This window comes from Populus trichocarpa, chromosome 14, assembly GCF_000002775.5.
Source record: "Populus trichocarpa isolate Nisqually-1 chromosome 14, P.trichocarpa_v4.1, whole genome shotgun sequence".
Classification (NCBI taxonomy): Eukaryota; Viridiplantae; Streptophyta; class Magnoliopsida; order Malpighiales; family Salicaceae; genus Populus; species Populus trichocarpa.
Genome location: NC_037298.2, coordinates 3,533,644 through 3,542,649, shown reverse-complemented (window position 1 = coordinate 3,542,649; position 9,006 = coordinate 3,533,644). Strand labels below are relative to the sequence as shown.

At 31.9% G+C, this 9,006-nt stretch overlaps 1 non-coding gene across 3 annotated transcripts; it reads right to left on the bottom strand.

The window, feature by feature from the left end:
* Window positions 1-4,501: 4,501 nt before the first annotated feature.
* Window positions 4,502-7,410, bottom strand: LOC18105141 (uncharacterized). 3 transcript variants are annotated; one of them, XR_008057253.1, is made up of 4 exons: window positions 7,145-7,410; window positions 6,295-6,468; window positions 5,304-5,660; window positions 4,502-5,159 (listed from the first exon to the last, which is right to left on the bottom strand). It is a non-coding gene; the product is annotated as an uncharacterized LOC18105141 (transcript). The 3 variants fall into 3 exon arrangements; XR_008057251.1 differs by having other exon boundaries at window positions 4,502-5,660; window positions 7,145-7,406; XR_008057252.1 differs by having other exon boundaries at window positions 4,502-5,660; window positions 6,312-6,468; window positions 7,145-7,406.
* Window positions 7,411-9,006: the final 1,596 nt, after the last annotated feature.

The window sequence follows — 9,006 nt, the reverse complement described above, 5'->3', positions numbered from 1 at the left end:
CAACAATCGATCAACCTATTCACTTCAATTGGTTGACCGCTTAATCAGGAAACCCAGAATTCCTTACTTGCAGTCTCAATTAAATTCTGCCAAAACTCAACAACATGCCCACCAACATCAAAACAATATTTAACGATTCTAACTATCTAAAAATATATTTTTAACATCCTAAACTCAATATCCATATTCAATTCCATCATAATCATAAAAAAAACCCATCAAATTCCTCAACTCAACCTACAAGCCCTAACATGCCTTCTGCTATTCAAAATTTGAAATTAAATACAAAGTTTAGAATTATCTTACCTTGTTATTAACACTCAATAACCCCAAACCAAAGTAAAATCCATCAAAGAGAATGATTGATTATTCAGAATAGAGGAGACTTAAGAGATGTTAGTATGTTCTTATGTTTTGTCTTTTTGAATAATTATTTCTTTTTTTTCCTTTTCTGACTAGAAAAACCCCTATTTATACATGGGTTTGGGACTATGACTGAACTTATAGACTTTAGGCCCTCTAGACTTTAGGGCCAAAACTTGAGCTTTACAACTTCATCCGTGCAAAGAGCACAAGCTATAATGGTTACTGCAATTTCAATTCGAATTTGGTATTGTCATCAAAATTAGAAAAAGAAAACAAAAAATGTGTGTGTATGAGCATGTTTGTAATTGTGATAAAAGTTGCTTTTCAAAGTGGTTTTTGCTTGGAAATGCATCAAAATATTATATTTTTTTTTATTTTTTAAAATTTAATTTTGATACTAGCACATCAAAACACGATTTAAAAATACTAAAAAAATTAAGTTGAAGAAAGTTTTTTGAAAAATTTCAAAATCATGGTTGGAATAAACACTATTAAGACTATAATCATCTCTCTAAATTAGTTAAAAACATGTCATCTACTTTAATATTAAAAAAAATCATAAAAATTTGTTATTAATCATAAGCAAACCTGCATCTAAATACGTGGATAAATAAAAGTTATCCTCCTTAAACCTAACTTAAATCCCAAGTATTATAAATCCTTACATTCACATGTAACTTGAACCCACGTTCTAAGTGGAAACATTGAATTGATTTTTTTGTCACATCTTCACCGAAACAATGCTTTAAGAGAGGAGCTCTTTGTATAATTACTTAACTTTTTGAAGATCCTTCTTGGAAACTACCACTAGAAGAGTACGGACAATAGAGCCACCATACATTTATCTTTTACGAAATCATATCCCTTCATCTATTATCATCCAAAATTCTTAAAAAAATTCAAAGCCTAACTTTGGGCCATCTCATATCTAATCTACGCAAGTCATTTTGGTCAAAAACAAAAAAAAAATCTCAAGTTGCTAGCTTTGCACTTTTTTGAAAAACGTTTTACAATAAGTCTATGGAAATTTACTTAATTTAATTGGGATGCGTGGTCAAGTTGCATTTGTAGGTGAGATCTTAAAGGTCTGCCTACCAAAGGATATATGGGATTACTATGTGTATTGCAGAATCTTTAGTGTTGTATGGTTTCCAATTCCATCGAAGAAAATGTATGTTTGAAGTGTTAGACATAGATGGCGCGCGGTACTGAGTAGATTTATTTTTTATATCATAATCTCTTATATATATATCAATTTAAATATGCATATGATCATAGCTAAGTTTTGATTGAGATTTAGTCCATGAAAGAAATCTTCAGATAAAAAAGTGCTCAAGCAAATATTTATATAAATAAATATAAAAGGAGAGAAAAACAAGAGAGAATTCAAAAATATATTTTAATTAAAAAAAAAGAGCGATGGAATAATATATATATATTTTTCTCTCTCTCGAATCGTATTCAATAATTACAAGTTTGATATCATAATTAAGAATTTTCCAATGTCTTGTCAAGATATCAATTTGATGACTTTTTGAATGGTCAATTAAGAGGTGCATATTACCTGGATGCGCGTCTTAATAATTAATAATTGCTACAATGAAGCATGAACTACCCTGTTTTAAAGACGGAATGATTAAAGCTTGATCGAGATAATTAACAACGATTTCTCTCCTTAAGACACCAATTAAGATCATATCTTCCTCTTTTTTGTGAAAATTGCCAGTATCATTAGCCCATCAGTATTCAATATACTAGGCTGCCACCATATATAAGCTTTTAAAATCAATGGAGGAGGAAACTCAATTGATCTTAAGATATATCCCTCACTACCGGGGGGGGGGGGGGAAAAACCTGAGCATACAACACAGTGGCAAATTCTTGGGTGAACAAGAACCATCTTCATTAGAAACTCATGTTCCATTTGCACTCCAGAAGAACAAGCAACAGTCTGACATAAACAAGTAGCGAAGAACAAGCAACAGTCTGACATAAACAAGTAGCTTGCATGTTAAAATCATCACTCATCGTCGTCACCTTACGTCTGCAATTTGCTTTGCCATAAATAAACAATCAAGTGCGTCCATGGTTGATGTCAGTGACCAGTATTGGGCTCCATGCACGGCCATTTCAGAAATCTCAATTATTGAATTCTTGGTTGTATTCTCATGCTGGAGGTTTAAAAGAACACATGCTTTGGTTAGGGCATTATACAATATGAACACCAAGGAGATGGAGTACAAGATCTAATAATGTTTAAAACCAACAACTCGATTAATTCATTCAACACGCACACTTATAACAAAACATACCTAACACCAAAAAAATAAAAAATAAAAAATCCCTACCCACCCATAGAAAAAACGTTTTGGCGTGGTCGTCTCAAGACGTTGACTGCTTTCATATGCCTGATGATTGTCTGACGATGGAATGAGCTCGGTTGAGGCAACTTGTATGCTGAGACATAAAATTTATGATGAAATCAAAATGTTTTTATTTTATTTTATTATTATTAATGTGGATGACCGGGTCAGCTTGTGCATATCTCGATAAATCCTACGAGTTCTAAAATTAACGACCATATAAATCTCTAGTGACCTTAAAATTTATAAGATTCGAACTGGTGACCTCTAAAAAGCAAATTTAAAGCTTGGATAGTTAAATTACATCTCTCAATTTAACCAAAATAATTTTTTTAAAATATATATGTCCGTGTCCGTGTCTGTGTCCATTTATTCGTCAAAGAAAGTTCCAAAGGGATTTTACACAAATGACGGAATTATTTTTTAAAGAAAAGAAATTGATTATGTTTGCTTTTAGAAAAAAAGTTTTATACAAGTATGCTGACAATGACGCTGTCTGGATTGCATTTAGGATTGTATGAGTCAAGAGATATAAGCAGAAGCATCAAGTGAGACTTGTGTTTTTTAATATGGAAAATTTGATAATAAAAAAAAACCCTTTTCCTGTTTTCTATAAAATTTAAATTAGAAAAAAATGTTTCGAGAAAACAAATCTCATTTTAAACTACTTGATGTATTCTCTATAATTTTCGATTTCCTAGAAATTTTTTTCTTAAGAACTGAAAAATATTCCACAAGTAAACATGATCTAAATGTTTCTCGCATCCCTCCTGCGAAATATCAGAAAGCAAATACAGGCAACAAAACAACTTGTTAGCTTAGGGCTGTGACTCGAAACTTTACAGCAGTTTATGCCTTCAAAGTAGATGCATATCATGAACAATTGAAGGAAGCAAACATGCCGCGAGATGATGGCAAATCCCTTAGAAGCAGGCTTTAGGCAATTTAAATAATTGTGAAGATCAGTGAAATATCTTGACAACAGGACCAAAATGACGAAACCAGGGAAACAGATATACGAAAAGAGCAACCAGGAGTGCTCCTCTCTCCGCACTGGCATGCATGCCAAGTAAAATAAACTAAGAAAACAAAATTTAAAGAAGATCCCACCAGTCTTTCGCTAGTTGGTCTCACAAATTCATTTCCAGACACAACAAAAACAAGCTAACACTTTATTATTTGAGGGGAAGATACCCAGAACTCACTCTCTTGATCACAAATAAGTTGCAACTCCGCAACTGCATAGCACATGATTTGATTGGGCAAGATGATGATAATTATGACGAGCCAAAATTTTGGGATAGTACACGCAATAAAACATCTATGAATCTTTTCATGTCTATTATGAATATTGGTACATCTTAATTTTATTGTCAAAAACTTGAGAACCATAAATACACAACATAAAGTAAGGGTAAAGAATCTAACACACCAAAGTTGAAATTAACATCTCAGCCATATGTTATCTTTCATTAATATTTATTTGTTAATAACATCATTATCTTAATATTATTTAGTCAGTTTTACTTCTTAATATTTAAAACTTATTTAAATAAGTTACATAACCCTTTAAATAAAAGAGCTTATATTAGTTAAGTTTCTTAATTGTATTGTGATTGATTTCATCTATAAATAAAAGCTAAGGGATGACAGTAATCTATGAAAAACATTCTGCCCTTTATTCTTTGCTGCAAGTTCTCTGTTTTTAGTTTTTCTAGTTATCATCAACATTCAGTTCTTTATATACCTATTATGAACAGAAACACTACAGATTATAAATCGAATATAATTAGCTTGAGAAGACGAATATGTGAAACAAATTATGTCTTTACACTACAGATTATAAATCGATGCTAACCCATCGTTGCAGAATTCAGCTTGACAGAGAAACAGTAATAAATGGCTTAATGTTGGTACACTGCACTCAGGACGTGGATGGTTCTTCATCCTCATCATATGCCTCCTGCTGCTGGTGCTGCTGCTGTTTGTGCCTTTTCTCCTCCTCCATATTGACATCATGCATTATTGTCTCTTCGCACTGCTGAGGGGATAGACTCCCAGAGTCAGGGAACTCCACATTAAAACGGATATAAAGCTTGCCCTTCATGAAGGGCCTGAGATAATGTGGCATTCCTTCATCATTAATTGCTTTGTTCTGACCTGAATTCAGAAGGATGTCAAGTGATCAAGAGTGAGGAGCTAAGAATGAAATTCAAAGAATAAATTTACAAGTAACACCAGGTTTTATGATCTCGCCAGGATTTGATTTGATAGAAGCTGCCGACCATCAAGATGAGTAAGGGAAAACTGATACACAAAACCTCTGTTAAACTGGTAGTGCATTTCACATAGAGATCATCCAATTTCCGTTCAAAATTGGGGTGCTCTTTCAATTGCAATACAACAACATCCCCTTGTAATTGAGTCAGGCTGCAAATGACATGATGAAAAATAAAATTTTGTTTAATGCAATTGCATAAGAGAAAATTCTGTTAAACTATAGACATTATTGGAACAACGTAGAACTAAAAATTATATTAAAGTCTAATGGCAAGAATTAAATTGCAGACCAACCACTATCTTCAAATGCATTCACAAAATTGATTCTGAAGTGTTGCAACCGCATCAATGTGGGCATTCAGAAAATTGATAATAAAATGTGTCCATTCTTGCACCAGTTAGCAGGAACAGAAAACAAAAACCTCAACAATGCTGGTTCTTTTAAAACTAAAATCTTGTCCAAGGGGCATCCTATGGTCTCTCAGCCTCACCGCCAAAACCACCTCTGCTAAAAAATGATTTAAAAAGATCAAATGGACTATGACCACCACCACCTCCTCCCATTCCCTCCTTAAGTGCATCTACCCCATATTGATCATAAATTTCTCTTTTATCTGGATCACTAAGGACTTCATAAGCTTGAGATAACTCCTTGAACCGGTAAAAAATGATCAATAGTGAGCGTCAGAAGGCACACATAAACAGACTAGATCAATCACACTATGCTAATGAACACCTTTACTTTCAGATTTTGCAACAATAGCACTAGAAGTTGATAAATAGATGATTGTAACAAAACACAAACCATTGCAAACTTGTTAGCACTGTGTTTTTATCTTGATGATGAAGGAAATTCAACACCCAGAGATCCATGCATGGTCTTCAACCAAATTTTTAATCTTTACATGTCACATATTTCTTGTACATGGATCGTAGACATTCAGACTTTCCTAAAGTGAAATCGATATTTTTGCAACCTAGTTTTAGTTATAATACGAAATAAAAGTTATGACTTCCTAAAAGTAAATAGCATCCACAACCATAGCAAACAAGCACCCAGAGGTTTAAAAAGAAAGAACTGAAAAACCATGACAGCAACTATTCATTTAGAATCATCATGATGTGATTGACAAGTCATGACTCCAATGCACCATTGCCTCGGCCAGACGCAGATGTGAGCGCCTCTAGCACTTGGCTACCAGGCACAACTCAAATATGGTTCAGAGCCGAATGGGCATCACATACTCCTTACAAAACTCAAATAAAGCGGTTTTTAATAAACTACCTATTCAGGATCTCCACCTTTATCAGGATGATTCTTTATGGCAGCTTTCCTATAAGCCCTCTTCAGTTCATCTTGACTTGCACCTTTTGACACGCCAAGAACCTCATAATACTTGGTGTTTTTACACATCCTCGGAACACTACGCCCATACATGATTACAACACCTCAACAATGCTGTTCCAAAGCTAGGTCAAGTCAGGACATCAAGAATAATCATCCACACATGAAATCATCAAACTCTAGACTAACATAAAAAAACTCATGTTCCGAGGGAGAAAAAAATAAAGGCCAAGCCCTCACCAACTGATACTTAATCGTACACGCAGAAGAACACATGTATGCGCTATAAACCTTGCACTTCAGTCGTACACTCCAATCACTTTCAGTTGCCCATATCTTTTAGACATCTTAACTTAAAGTTCTCTAACCAATACACAAAATTAATAACCCTCAATTAGCCAAAAATTAACAAAAACAAACCCTCTTTTTAGCTCGAAATTTGCTGTGCTGCACTCAAAATTGCTGCTTTTGTTACTGAATGCAAACAATCTAGCTTCGGTTAGCCAAAACTTAACAAAATTAACCCCCTTTTTAGCTCGAAATTCATTGTGCTGCATTCAAAATTACTGCTTTTGTTACTGAATGCAAACAATCTAGCCTCGATTAGCCAAAACTAACCATTAACAAAACCTAACAACAACAAAAAAAATAACAACTTTTTAACTTTCCAGCATCGGAAATCAGAAATTGAGACACGAAACGACAGAATCGATTATCACAAAACAATTATCCAACTAGAACAGATCAAAACAAAAAAAGAAAAGAAGATTGTAGATAAATTATAAATTACCAGTTAAACGCAAGAGGACGTTGTCGCTTCGTTTACTTCAGGTAGAGAGAGAAAGTGGAAAGAATTAAGCGAAAGAGAGGGGAATTTATAAGGTCCCTCGCTAGAGCTTTTTAACATCTCTCTCTATGTGTTGCTGATGCTGGCTACTATAAGAAAGAACTTGGGAAATCGGAATGGACCGGGAGCGAGGGAAGTCGTTAATTGTTATAATTAGTGTTTCCTTTCTAGAATAGGATGGCACTGTTGGCACGCGGGAAGATAATTATGAAGAAAACTAAACTTTTATCTTTTTATTGTTCATCAAAATTGAGATAATTATGGATTAGAGCAGTCTTATAAAAAAAACTTGTTAAATATGTAGTTAATGGTGAGTGTTTTTTTTTATAGGATATATTTAATATTAAAAGAATGATTAAAAATGGAATGATTCGTTTAGGTTTTTTAGGCTATAGTATAAATACTGATCGGTTCTTCATTACATAAAATTTTAACCTTTAGGTTAGAGGTTTTTTTTTTTATTAAAACAGTTCAAATACAACTCTAAAATTCTAAATGGTCATCGTGATTTTTGAGGGAATGAAGAAAAATAAAAGAAAGAGAGAAAAGAAAGCGGGTCTAATATTCTTGCCAAACCCAAAATTCATGAGTCTGGCATGCTGACCAGACCCAACCACCGTGGGTCTGGCAAGCTTGCCAGATCCACTTAAACTTGAATTCGGCATGTTTAATATTATTATATTTATTATTATTAATATTATTAATATAATTCTTAATAAATTTGAAAAAAATATTATTACTATAAAAAAAACCATAAATTTGATTTGAAAGCATGTCAGACCCACTTAAACTTGGGTCAGGCATGTTTAATATTATTATTAATATTATAAATATTATTATATTTATTATTAATAATATAATTATTAATATTTTTTTAAAAAAATATTATTACTATCGAAAAAACCATAAATTTTATTTGAAGGGTAAAATTAGAAATTATTATTATTGTTAATATTATTAATATAATTATTAATAAAGTTTTTTAAAATATATTATTACTATTGAAGAAAAGCCATAAATTTGAGTTGAAAGGTAAAATTAAAAATTATAAGAACTTAGGTTAGACATGTTTAATATTATTATTAATATAATTATTAATAAATTTTTTAAAAATATTATTACTATCGAAAAAAACCATAAATTTAATTTAAAGGGTTTAAAAATATTATTACTATCGAAAAAAACCATAAATTTAATTTAAAGGGTAAAATTAAAAATTATTGTTGTTATTGTTATTATTATTATAAAAAAATTAATTAGGCATGGCTGCCTTAGGTCTGGAAGGCTCTTGTGTATGACATGACCGCCAGATCCAAGATGCTTGGGTCTGGCATGGCCAAGTCGCTTGGGTCTTGCTCTGACATGGATACAAACCTAACGGACTTAAAACATTCTTCATACTCAATATTTTTTTTGACATTTAAAAAAAAATGATATTGACCCGTTACGGAGCGTTGACCAATATACTAGTTTTTTTCTATGACAGGGTTGTGTTTGTATTTAATCACGTGTGAAGTCTCGTTATAAGACTTAACTTTCATGAATAATATAATATATATGGTTTTTTAAAATTGTTTTTGAAATATATTAAAATAATAATTTTTTAAATTTTATTTTTAATATCAAAATATTAAAACAATTACAAAATATAAAAAATAATTAATTTAAAGCTATTTAAAAAAAATCATGAATAGACTACAGTATCAAACATGATCTTAGACTTTACTATCACACCTTCGGTTAGTGAAAAAATCCGATTATTTTTTTAGAAAAATATAATAAAACGTGTTTATCTATGCGTTTTT